Raw genomic sequence first — 11,044 nt, forward strand, 5'->3', positions numbered from 1 at the left:
GCTTCTAATTGTCTGGCTGCTTATGTTTCTTGACCCATGGAACTTTTCTTTCTAGCAATTTTTCAGAAATATTAGTAATTACCGTGGTGAGTACAATGTTCCAATACCATGAAAACGTGAGTCAGCCTCGATAATATTTGTGATGTACATTTAGTGTTCACATACGACCAAGCATGCATTGTGTGTTTGCGATAACCAGCGTCAGTGGACTGAAACAAGCTTACACCCTAATTTTGTTTAGTAAAGCGTGATTTTTGTTGTCATTATTGTTATTATTATTACTTATGAAACTCGCCTGATGATCACATATTTCAATTATTCACTTAAACTGCTGTCCTCTCATTGACAATTTTTACATGGGGTAACAGGTGCAAAGCTCAGACAATTAAAGACTAAATACTATTTTTGGAGTCTGCAGATGAACGCAAGTGTGTTCTGTTTGCCAACCCAGTATTTATAGTGGTTACTCATATGAATATACTATCAGGTGCTGAGAGGACGTGAAAGAGAACATGGCAAATGATCACTGACATGCACTGAAACTGTTTATGAAAACAAGCAGTCAGCAAGCGAAGAACAAAGTGAGGAAGAAGAAGTTCATCCAACCACTCTGAAGATAGCCACCAAATGACTTTTCCAGGACTTGTCAGGCACCATTCAGATGGTGGCAGATCTCAGGGGTATCGCAATGCCAGCAGAACAACATGCATCTGCTCTCGGCCTCTTCGATGGGGATGTTTACAACCAGGAGCCACAGAACAAATGTCCCCCACTGTGGCCTCGCTTCACGGAGCTCCAGCCTTCCAGGGAGACCTTTCATTTTCATTTTCATTTTCCAAGCCCCTGAAAGTGCCTGTTTCTAGGTATGACCCTCTCACTAAAGTCAATCATAGTTCTCTCTCTGTCCCGCACTACAGCAGGTCCTTCTTCCCAAGGCAACCTTCTTAAGCAAATGCAAGCCATCGCTACCAACTCCTCAGCACCAAGTTTGATCTAGCTTCTCTGACAGTAATTTGCTGTTGCACTTGCAACATGGATGGTCTGTTTTTGGTGTGTGCTCAGATGCTCAGATCCCACATCGTGTCCTCTGACTCTGTCATGTGTTACCCTACCTTCATACATTGGTAGATAACAATTTGGCTTTAACTATTAAAGTGTACGCTGCATCCATTTCATCCTGCTGCAAAGGCTATGGATCGTGCATTCTTTGGTGAAGCACTTTTTAAAGAGGGAATCAGACGACAGAAACCTGCTGTGCACTCTCTAGCGTCACAGTCTCATTTACCCACAAGGTACCCTTGTGGGTAAATGAGACTGGATGAAGTGCAGAGGAGCGTGACAAAGCGGCATTGGTATTTGACAACCAGGGAAGAGAATGTGTTGCACCAGGACCAGTGGTCAAAATGGGAGGTGCTGTACATCAATCATGATTTGCTGTTAAATTGTATCTGCTGTCAGCTCAATGAAACCGAAGCTCTGTTTAAACCAGCTGCCACTGTCTTAAGTCAACAGTTAAGTTCACCTGTAAAAAATAGGCCCTAGTAGTAGATGCACAGTATATCTATAACAGCAGTCCTTCAGACCAACACAGCATAGAAGCATAAAAAAAGGTATGTCAGACATTTCAGTAGGGTCAGATGGATCTATCAAATGATGCATTTTTCAACGTAGGCTATGCATTAAAGACAGAGAGAGGTAATACAATCAGTTGAAGTAAGTCAACTGAAAAGATTTAATCTGCAAATTAAAGCCACAGTGAAATGGCCCAGGCAGCCAGGTGTGCTTGTTCTGCTGTGGCCTGTGGTCTTTGGATGTCAGAAATGAACAAGCTGTGTCCCAGTCTGTTTTTTCACAAACACGAGCTGCAGTAGAAACAAGCAATCTCAAACCCACTGAGGAACACAAATTCAAATAAAATGTTAAAATGTAATACAGTTCCAAATTATTGGGCAATTATTTCTACATAGAAACACTGAACTTGCTTGCTTTCATTTGTGTGCAATCAAACTTTCAGTTTTGATTGCACACATCGTTTTTGCATTATTGTTAAAAGTTTTCTGCGCTGTTTTGATACACCTCAGGACTCTTTGCTACTCACCCCCTCCTCACATCCTCCGTCTCATCCTCATCCTCACCCTCACCTGTCTCGGAATACCTCCTCTATTGTTGATTCTTAATGCTTCCTCTTTCCTTCTTTCCTCATCTTGACTTGTAAGGGTTTAACCGTGCTGTTTTGCTCAGAAACATCAAACCTTGTCCACTTTAAATCTGTAGAACTGATCTCAGCCTGGTCACTAAATTGGCAGGTATTTATAATCCTTGTCAAATCTGCTAATCAAGAACATGAAATGCAGATGAAATGTTCACCACATGTTCATGTGGTCTCAATTTTTAAACCTTCACCCTTATTGTTACATCTTACCCCAGTGATGGGGCAGGTTGTAAGAATGGAACTCCTTGTATTTGACATCAATTAATGAATTATATGAAAAAGTTGTAGTAGTGGGCGGCACGGTGGAAGTGCACGTGCCTCACAGCAAGAAGATCGCCGGTTCGATCCCCGGGGTCGAGCAGGGCCTTTCTGTGTGAAGTTTGCATGTTCTTCCTGTGCATGCGTGGGTTCTCTCCGGGCACTCCAGCTTCCTCCCACAGACCAAAAACATGCTCATTAGGTAAATTAGTGACTCTAAAATTGTCCTTAGGTGTGAGTACAAATGTCCTCCACAGAGGACAAATTTGAACTACTGTGAGTCAGGAGGATATAAACAGCTAAGCCATATGCTAATTCCTAATTGGTAATAACTTCGGTGTTTCACAGATGATTGTAAAGCAATTGTTACGGTATGTGTGGCGAAAACACGGGCAGGACCCAGGATGCAGAGACTGAGTAACAAAGTTTATTTTAACATTCAAAGTACAAACAAAAAGCAACAAAAATCTCCACTAAGTGGGAAAAAGACAAGGCAGGCTCAAAAAACACTAACTGAAAAAAATACAATTTCTTTCGCCAACTAACACACTACGGAAAACACAAAATCACCAATGCTGGGAATTACTAGAAAATCACTAGGAACTAAAAATTACCTGAACAGGGAAAAAACGGTTCACCAAATTAAGACTAAGGCACTCGGGAGGCACTGGAGCTGGAAGTAAGGAAAGAGGCAAGGCAGAACAGCGTGGCGAGACACGTGTGCGCAGGGCAAGGGAAATCTTCCTGCACTGAGCAGGTGGACAAGCTGGCTGAAGTAGCCCACGGCTGATCACCTGATGCCGCTCAGGTGTGTTTTCCCAAGTGGCCCAGAGATCAGCCCCGCCTCCTTCCACACTCCAGCGCTGCAGAGGAGGAGAGTGAGAGGAGAGGGGAGAGAACAGAGAGAGGGGGGCGAAATGCAGGCAGGGCAAGAGACAAAACCATGCACAGACTCGAGACCACAACAGCAAAACTGTACCTGAGATTAGAAATATCACGTCATACCTTAACCAAACTGATGCACTTTCCCAAAGGAGGGATTCAGCCTGCATAATGCTATATTGTTGTCAACCAATAGATGTGGTGGACTAAATCAATTGCCTTTATCTCTTTAATTAATACCGGATGGATAAAAATATTGTAGCTCAGTGATTCCCACAAGCATTTGGCTTCCATTTCTCCTAGTCATGACTGTGGTCAGCCTGCATTGAATTGCATTAAAGAACCACCAACAGCCTCCATCTGCTTCCCCCCCACCTCACACACACACACACACACACACACACACACACGCACACACAGAGACACACACACACACATATTGATCTCTGGAGGTCCACTGAATTATGACAAATGGCTACCAACCTTAATGACACTTCATCCTGAGATGGACTGCCTCTCTCTACTGCTTAGTGAGTGGGGTGAAAATGCATGCACAGGGAAATCAGTGGTAAAATGTTGTCCCAGTCTGTCCCTGTATCTTCTTGCATTGACTAACTGTTGAAACAGAGATATAAAGGAATGATTTATGCTAGCAATGAAGGATAGATTGCATAGTGGAGGACAATTTGTTGATGTTACAGCCCCACATCGTGGCTCACAGGACAGTCATCTCATCAAATTTAGGGTAGACGTTTGCACTCCACGAGTGTTGTGGATAATCTTTTTAGCCCTTGGATTTCACTAGTGTCACTATAGGATAATAAACCACATTATTTGCACATGTACATTTCTGAAAATCAAATAATATAAATAAGAAATACATGCAATCAAATATACCTGGGTCCACACGGGCTGTCAAAATTGGCCATAAATGACATTTGATTATTCCTTCAAAAAACACACTGTTTTGAACCATTCAAATTTCTATTTTTGTGCATTATGTTCATAAGGGGGCAAACCACACTTTATTCAGAGTGGACAGACACAAAATAAAACTGACCAAAACCTTCTTTGTTTGTTCTTTCACTGTTCCAACAATCACAACCAACTCTAGATTGGTTGGAATAAACTCTTAACTCACTGAATCAGATGTCTGAGAGAGTGTCGACATGCAGTCATGCAGTGCATTCAGATCAGCTGCTGCAGCAGTGATACTTTTTTCACTATCAAATGTCTGGTTTTTGTTTTTACAATTCAATTATATATTTGAATTTTGAATATTTGTTTACAGAGCTAGGCCACACAGCAGATACCAACTTGGAACTTATGGCACATCACAGGTGATTGGAAAGCAACGAGTTAATTTGAACAAGGTAATCCTAGGAAAGTACTACAGCACCACCTATTGTTGGATTTGCACAAAAGGGTTAAAGTAGGTCTAGAACATCTTGAAAACTTAAAAATAAATAAATAAATAAAAGTGTTAGGATGGAAATTGGTATGGAATAAACCATTAGATACATTAGACATAAGACAGTGATATTTAAAAAGAATGTGATGGCTGATGTGAATGTTATTCATTTTTCAAGTTATTTTTTCATAACCAAATTAGGATCAAGCTGAAATAAAGACCAGAAAATGGCGATAGATTAAAAAAAAAAAAAAATCAGGGAAACATTTTAATTATTAGAATTCATTCTCTGGGCACCATGGATGTCTGTGCCAAATTTCATGGTGATCCCTTGAATAGTTGTTGAGACTTTTCATTTAAAAGTCAACCTGATGGTGGCACTAGAGGGTCAAGAGATCACCAAAGTCACTGGGATTCATCCTCTGGGCATCATGAATGTCTGAAACCAATTTTGTGCAAATACATTAAGTAGATGCTGAGATCTTCTACAGTACAAGTGAAAATTTAGACCTGATGGTGGCATTAGATGAATGGTCAAAGAATCAGAAAAATCATTAAGATTCATCCTCTGCGCACAGAGGGTATCTGTGCCGAATTTCAATGGCAAATCATCTAATCGTTGAGACCTTTCCCTTCAAACCAAAAATGTCAACCTCATGGCTGCTCCATCACCAAAGACAGAGGAATTCATCCCCTGGGCAACACGAATGTCATCAAATAGTTGTTTAAAAACTTCAGTTCAGACCAAAGTGGTCAACCAACCGACTTTTCCATCCCTAGAGCTATGCTGCTAGCATGGTTAAAAATAGAAATGAGTCATAAAGTTAGTCAAAATTATCCCAGATGCTATTGACAATCAGTGACCTGTTTGATTATCGTCATGTTATCATCAATCATGTACAAGCTTCACAAAATAAGAAACAGAAATGCATCCTAAATGTATCACATCTGTCTCACTCACTTTAAGTTGGGCCATAGCTGCTGCTTACAGTATGGAGGCCTGCATTGTACTGAGCAAATCTTGTTCTCTCAACAGCTGTTAAAAGTTGGTGGTCTGGCTCACTTTCTTTCTACTTCCTTCGACCTTGATACAGCTCTGTAGAGTCCAGCATGCTCCTCTAATCAGCCTGCACGCTGAGCCTCTGCCTATTGTGTGTGTTTCTTTGTCTGTGTGTGTATGGAGGTGTGTGTTCGTGCAGTGATGTGAGTCCCAGCACAGACAAAAGGTTAGTTATAGGATGCAGCCTTTCTGGCTCACACAGTGTGTCCTATTATCACCAACATATTGGACGGGTAGGCTACATTACTCACAGTGTTGGCACTGCACCAACAACCTCGGCGCTCTTTCATCATCATCTGCAATATTGCAGTTTTTGCATGATGACAGACTGAGAGTATTAAGAAAAAACTAACAAAACCAGTCAGCCCTGTCTGCTTCAAATTGTCCATTGACATGAGGTTTGCACAACAGAGAAAGACTCAAGAGATTCAAGGTGAGGTCAATTCACTATGCAGTTCTCTCTTCATATCCAGCTTTTGTTGTACTTGCATCTTATCAGATTGACTGTACATACAGTTAGAGCTGCCAAATGAAAAAAAAAAAAAAAAAAAAAGTTCAGCCTTTACATCTCGAAAATACATTTTTTTTTTTCTGTCTGTTGTCTATTGCAACTCCATCCGCCTGTTTTTATGCAATTTCACAATATTTAACAGAATTATTTTGCGGTTAAATATTGTAATCAAAAGCTCCTGTGATATCACAAATAATACCTGTAAGAACTACTGTGACACTGGACTTCACAGCATTTAACTACTGTTTCATAATAAAATACTGAAATCAAAATGTTCTGTCACATCGCAGCGTATTACTGTAAATTCTGAACGGACTTCTGGGAACTTTATTAACGGAAGGCGCCATCCAACCTCGCGCTGCAGAAGTGGACCACCTCGAAAAAACAGGTGAGACCTCTGAATGTCAATGTGCATGGAAATGGGCATGCATAGGCTGATATGTTTTTTAGTGTTATGTTGGTGTTTGGTTTTTGTTAATTCGCGTGATTTTTGAGCTCTTGTTGCTATTAGATTGCAATGTGACGAGCGTGAATGAGAGACAAAGAGCGGAGCTACGCTGAGAGCTCTGGGCGCTGCGTTCCGACGGACGAAGCGGGGATGCTATTTAATGCCCGCCCCAGAGTGCCAAATGAACTCAGGCACGGCGAGCGCGTAGAAGGAACAGAGAGTGACAGCGAGCGTGTACACCGAGACCGCGAGCGCGCTGCGTCGTAGCGAGTGGTCCCTCCGCGCGCTGATTATGGTTTTTATGCGCGCGGATATTGGCACTGAACTGACGCCGTAGTAACCTCTGTACCGCGGGTCTCTCTAGTTAAAAATACGTTGTGGTCTACGCCTGCTCCATTTTAAGTACCATGAGATAACTTTGTTGTGATTTGGCGCTATATAAATACATTTAATTGAATTAATTATGATGAGGGATAAGTTAGAATTGTGTTTGGCTACATGGTAGTTATAGCTTTTGTTCTAGCACTACATGTTGCCCTGCCTTCATTCATAATTTGTCTTTGTCCCCTCTAGGATTGGTAACGTTTGATATGGTGGATCTGCTCTCTTCACCTCATACAAGTACTCAGAGTTCCCCAGTGTCAAGCTGCCCAAGTACTCCTTCTTAACATGGCCTATTGTCCAACTCTTCAAGCTCTCCAAGCACTGCAAGCTCTTCTTCACAGCCTGGCAGGCCATCTCATGTGGACTTCCAGGTGAACTGGGGCCAGATGCCAGAAGCAATTAGAAGTGCAGTGGAAAATGAAAAAAGACCATCACCACAGGACAGGTAGACCAAATGATGCAGCACGAGCTAAACACAACCCGAGCAAGGTGTCACAGCATTGTCCGAAACATTGTGAGGATCTATCCAAAAAGTTTTGCTGACATCAGCAAGCAAGGTGATGTTCTTGGAGATGGCTGCCACTCTCTTCTCCAACAAATAAAAACAAGAGTGGAGTATAAAAATAGAGCAAACACTCTTGCCCGACGTCGCAGCAAGAAAAGAATTCCCTCTGGAGCAGCAGGAGAGACCAGACTGCCTGCAAGAGGTCCTATTGACCAGTACGGGTATGTGTAGGAGTTGGCCAAAATATAGATAATGCGATTATTATCTAGTGTAATGAGTCTGGCAAAGTATTGATCATCAATATTATCATAACACCATTATTTAATCACACTGTCGGGAAACTTTGGACGGTTATCTGACTGGGTTAACCTGTGATTCCCACTTCCAGGTGTGTGAGGTGGTGCCCAGCTGAACTGCCCGAGGGGGAGACCGAGGCAACGTCGGAGGACATGAAGAAGACACTGTGGAACATATACACAGGCATGCTATTTAGCTTTTTCATGTGAATTTGTGTGACCTGTCATTCATTCAGATGTAAAGACTAAGCGGGATTGTATGACGAGCCCTCTGAGATTCTGAGGATCAATTTGATCATGGTTTGGGTATAATTGGCCAACAAATTTGGTGAAAATGTGGTACAGTTAGAAGAAAAAATGTATATATTTTCAGATCAAGTGCTGAAGAAATCACCAGAATGCATGAAATTAAGAGTTTGAATGTCTGCACACAGAGGAAGGGGTGGGTGGAGCAGAGAGAGCAGAACCTCTGATGGAGAAGACCTACATTATCTTGCGCTGATACCTCAACAGTGTGCCTGCACCAGCGACGGCAGAGATCAAAGCAGAATGGCCTTTTCTATTCTCTCAGAGAGGACTCTATTCCCGTAGGCCCTGAACCACAGAGGTCATACTTTTCTACTGTTCTGCCAGCAACTCGACAAACCTGCTATCAAGTTCTAGCCATCTTTGATCCAGAGGCTTCAGAAAAGGCTGCCTGCATCTTCTTTCTCCTACTGGCCTACTTTCAGGAGCCCAAGGAAAGCATCTTGCTCGAGGCTGATGTAAGTTGTTTATTAATAACACACAGTAATTTTGATTGTTATTAAATGAAATTAATTTGTATTTATTACAGTGCATTTCACACAGAGGCAACACGCTTTACAAACACCTTTTTCCAGAAGGAGGACACATAAAATATGATGTACCTCCAATTCAGTCAGGCCAATGAACGGTCTTCATCATCCTTCCATCATGTTGAAACAATGCCATTGTGTTACTACTTTACAGCCCTGTGCCACTGCAGCTGATGTCCAGCGTACAGCAGCAGTACCAACCACCCCCTGCTTGATCATACAAGGTAATGTAATGTTTTATATTTGTATTTCATTGATATTTCTAGCTAATAGATAATCATATACCATACCCCAACCCCCCTTATTCATCACCATGCAGTATAGTTGGTGATGCTTATGCTATGGCAAAGGATATTGGCAAATTCAATTATAGGGATTTTCACATGAATGCATGTTTACTTGCATGCTGTGAGCCAGCTGACCCAATAAACCTGTCTGTTAATTTCAGGTTACATAATGAGGCCTTCAGCATGGATGCTGTCTATCAAGGGGGAGGTTGTGATGGGCCCACACCCAAATGTCATGCATGGGGTGGCTGCATTCTTCAGCAGCTTCTACATTTTCAATTTAGAGTATCCTGCGGTTGGGGCCTGCACACTGGAGTTCATACAAAGGTATTGTAACACACAGATTGATCTTTACCATTTATAACCACAGCTCTATGAGTGGAGCAGAGCACAACCTGCCAAGAAATACCAGTTCTGGTAATTCAGTTTTTAAGAAGTATTCCAAATCCCAGCTCATTTTTTTTGAGATGGTGTTTCTCAATAAGAATCTTCACATTGAACACAAATTAGCAATTGCAAACGTGGTAGATCTGGTATTTACCACTGCATGAACCTTTGGTAAATGCTGCCTACAAAGCATAAATCTATTTAAAACTGAAACTGTTATCTTTGCTTATTGTTAACAGGTGCTTTTTGGGCATCAACCCAGACAAGGGCTCCAAATCCAGAAAGAGCATGACAATCAACCCTCGAGTGAGCACCCTTCTGCGCAAGATCATTGATTTTGAATGGTCACGTAGATGCACATAGACAGACAGACAGACAGACAGACAGACAGACAGACCCTGCATTTCCCACACTCTCTCACACACACATACTCATCCTCATCATACAAACACACACAAAACATCACTTCATCACGTTTCATTTATGGTTTGAGTTATGGTTCAAAGTTTGCAAAAAACAAGCTTGTGTCTTGTGTTCTTTGTGAGTGTTGTTGTAATTTTGTAATGTTTCAGAATTTTTTTATTTTATTTTTTTTTTACAAGTTTCTGTTTTGTTTTATTAAAACAGTAAACTGACCTTTGCTTCTTTGCTTCTTTGCTATTCAACAGATGGTTAATTCACATTTAGCATATGTTATGGTAATTTACAGGTCTAAATATTGCATTACTTTCACAGTGAAAGTGTAAAAGTACAGGCCATTGTTGTAATGTATAAACAACTAGGTGCTGTAATTCCACAAATTCATACTGTAATATCACAGGAATTACTTGGGTCTTGCAGCTGTAAAACTACAGTATAATGTTGTAAGTTAACAAGAAATTACTGTAATATCACTGATCTTGCAGTTGTGAAACTACAGTATAATGTTGTAATTTCAAAAGAATTTCTGCAACATTACGGCTGTGAAGTTACAAGTAGTTACTGTGAGGATATTTAGCAATAAATAACTGTGAAGATTACTGTGAAAGTCATGCAAAATTTGGCAAGTAATTGACTGTGATTTTACGCTCAAAAATTTAACTGTGTATAATTATGTAACTTGACTCACTTGCTGCCAGTATACCAGTATATAAGAATCGGCCTTCCACCTAGTAGTTGTCGAATCATCTGCTCATCCTCGTGGTAACGACTGAGGCTCCAGAGATCACTTCAGTATTTTTGCTGTTGGTTGCCTTGTCCGCTACATGCCTCCCTGACACCTGCTGTCTTTTTGTGCCCCGGTGCCTACCTTCATGCTCCAACCTTCGCCCTGTCAGTCTGGTGTCATGAGTAAACTAGAACTGGACTCCCTTCCTGCCTGTGGACTTTCAGCAGACTCGCTAGCTTCAGTGTGTTCTTCTCGACTGGTCTGTTGTACATCCTTGAACCATTTATTAAATTTGGGCCTTTTTTTCCACATATCTTTGCCTCCATGTATGAGTTTCAGCATTTACGTCGTAACACAGATTTGACAATGAGCTCCATCAACCATTTATCACAATGAATGCATTCCATTAGTGATCTGATT

The 11,044-nt window shown here is 41.4% G+C and overlaps 1 pseudogene; it reads left to right on the plus strand.

The window, feature by feature from the left end:
- Nucleotides 1–6,866: 6,866 nt before the first annotated feature.
- On the plus strand, nucleotides 6,867–9,840 carry LOC143331939 (uncharacterized; annotated as a pseudogene).
- Nucleotides 9,841–11,044: the final 1,204 nt, after the last annotated feature.

The sequence above is a fragment of the Chaetodon auriga genome, chromosome 14, assembly GCF_051107435.1.
Source record: "Chaetodon auriga isolate fChaAug3 chromosome 14, fChaAug3.hap1, whole genome shotgun sequence".
Classification (NCBI taxonomy): Eukaryota; Metazoa; Chordata; class Actinopteri; order Chaetodontiformes; family Chaetodontidae; genus Chaetodon; species Chaetodon auriga.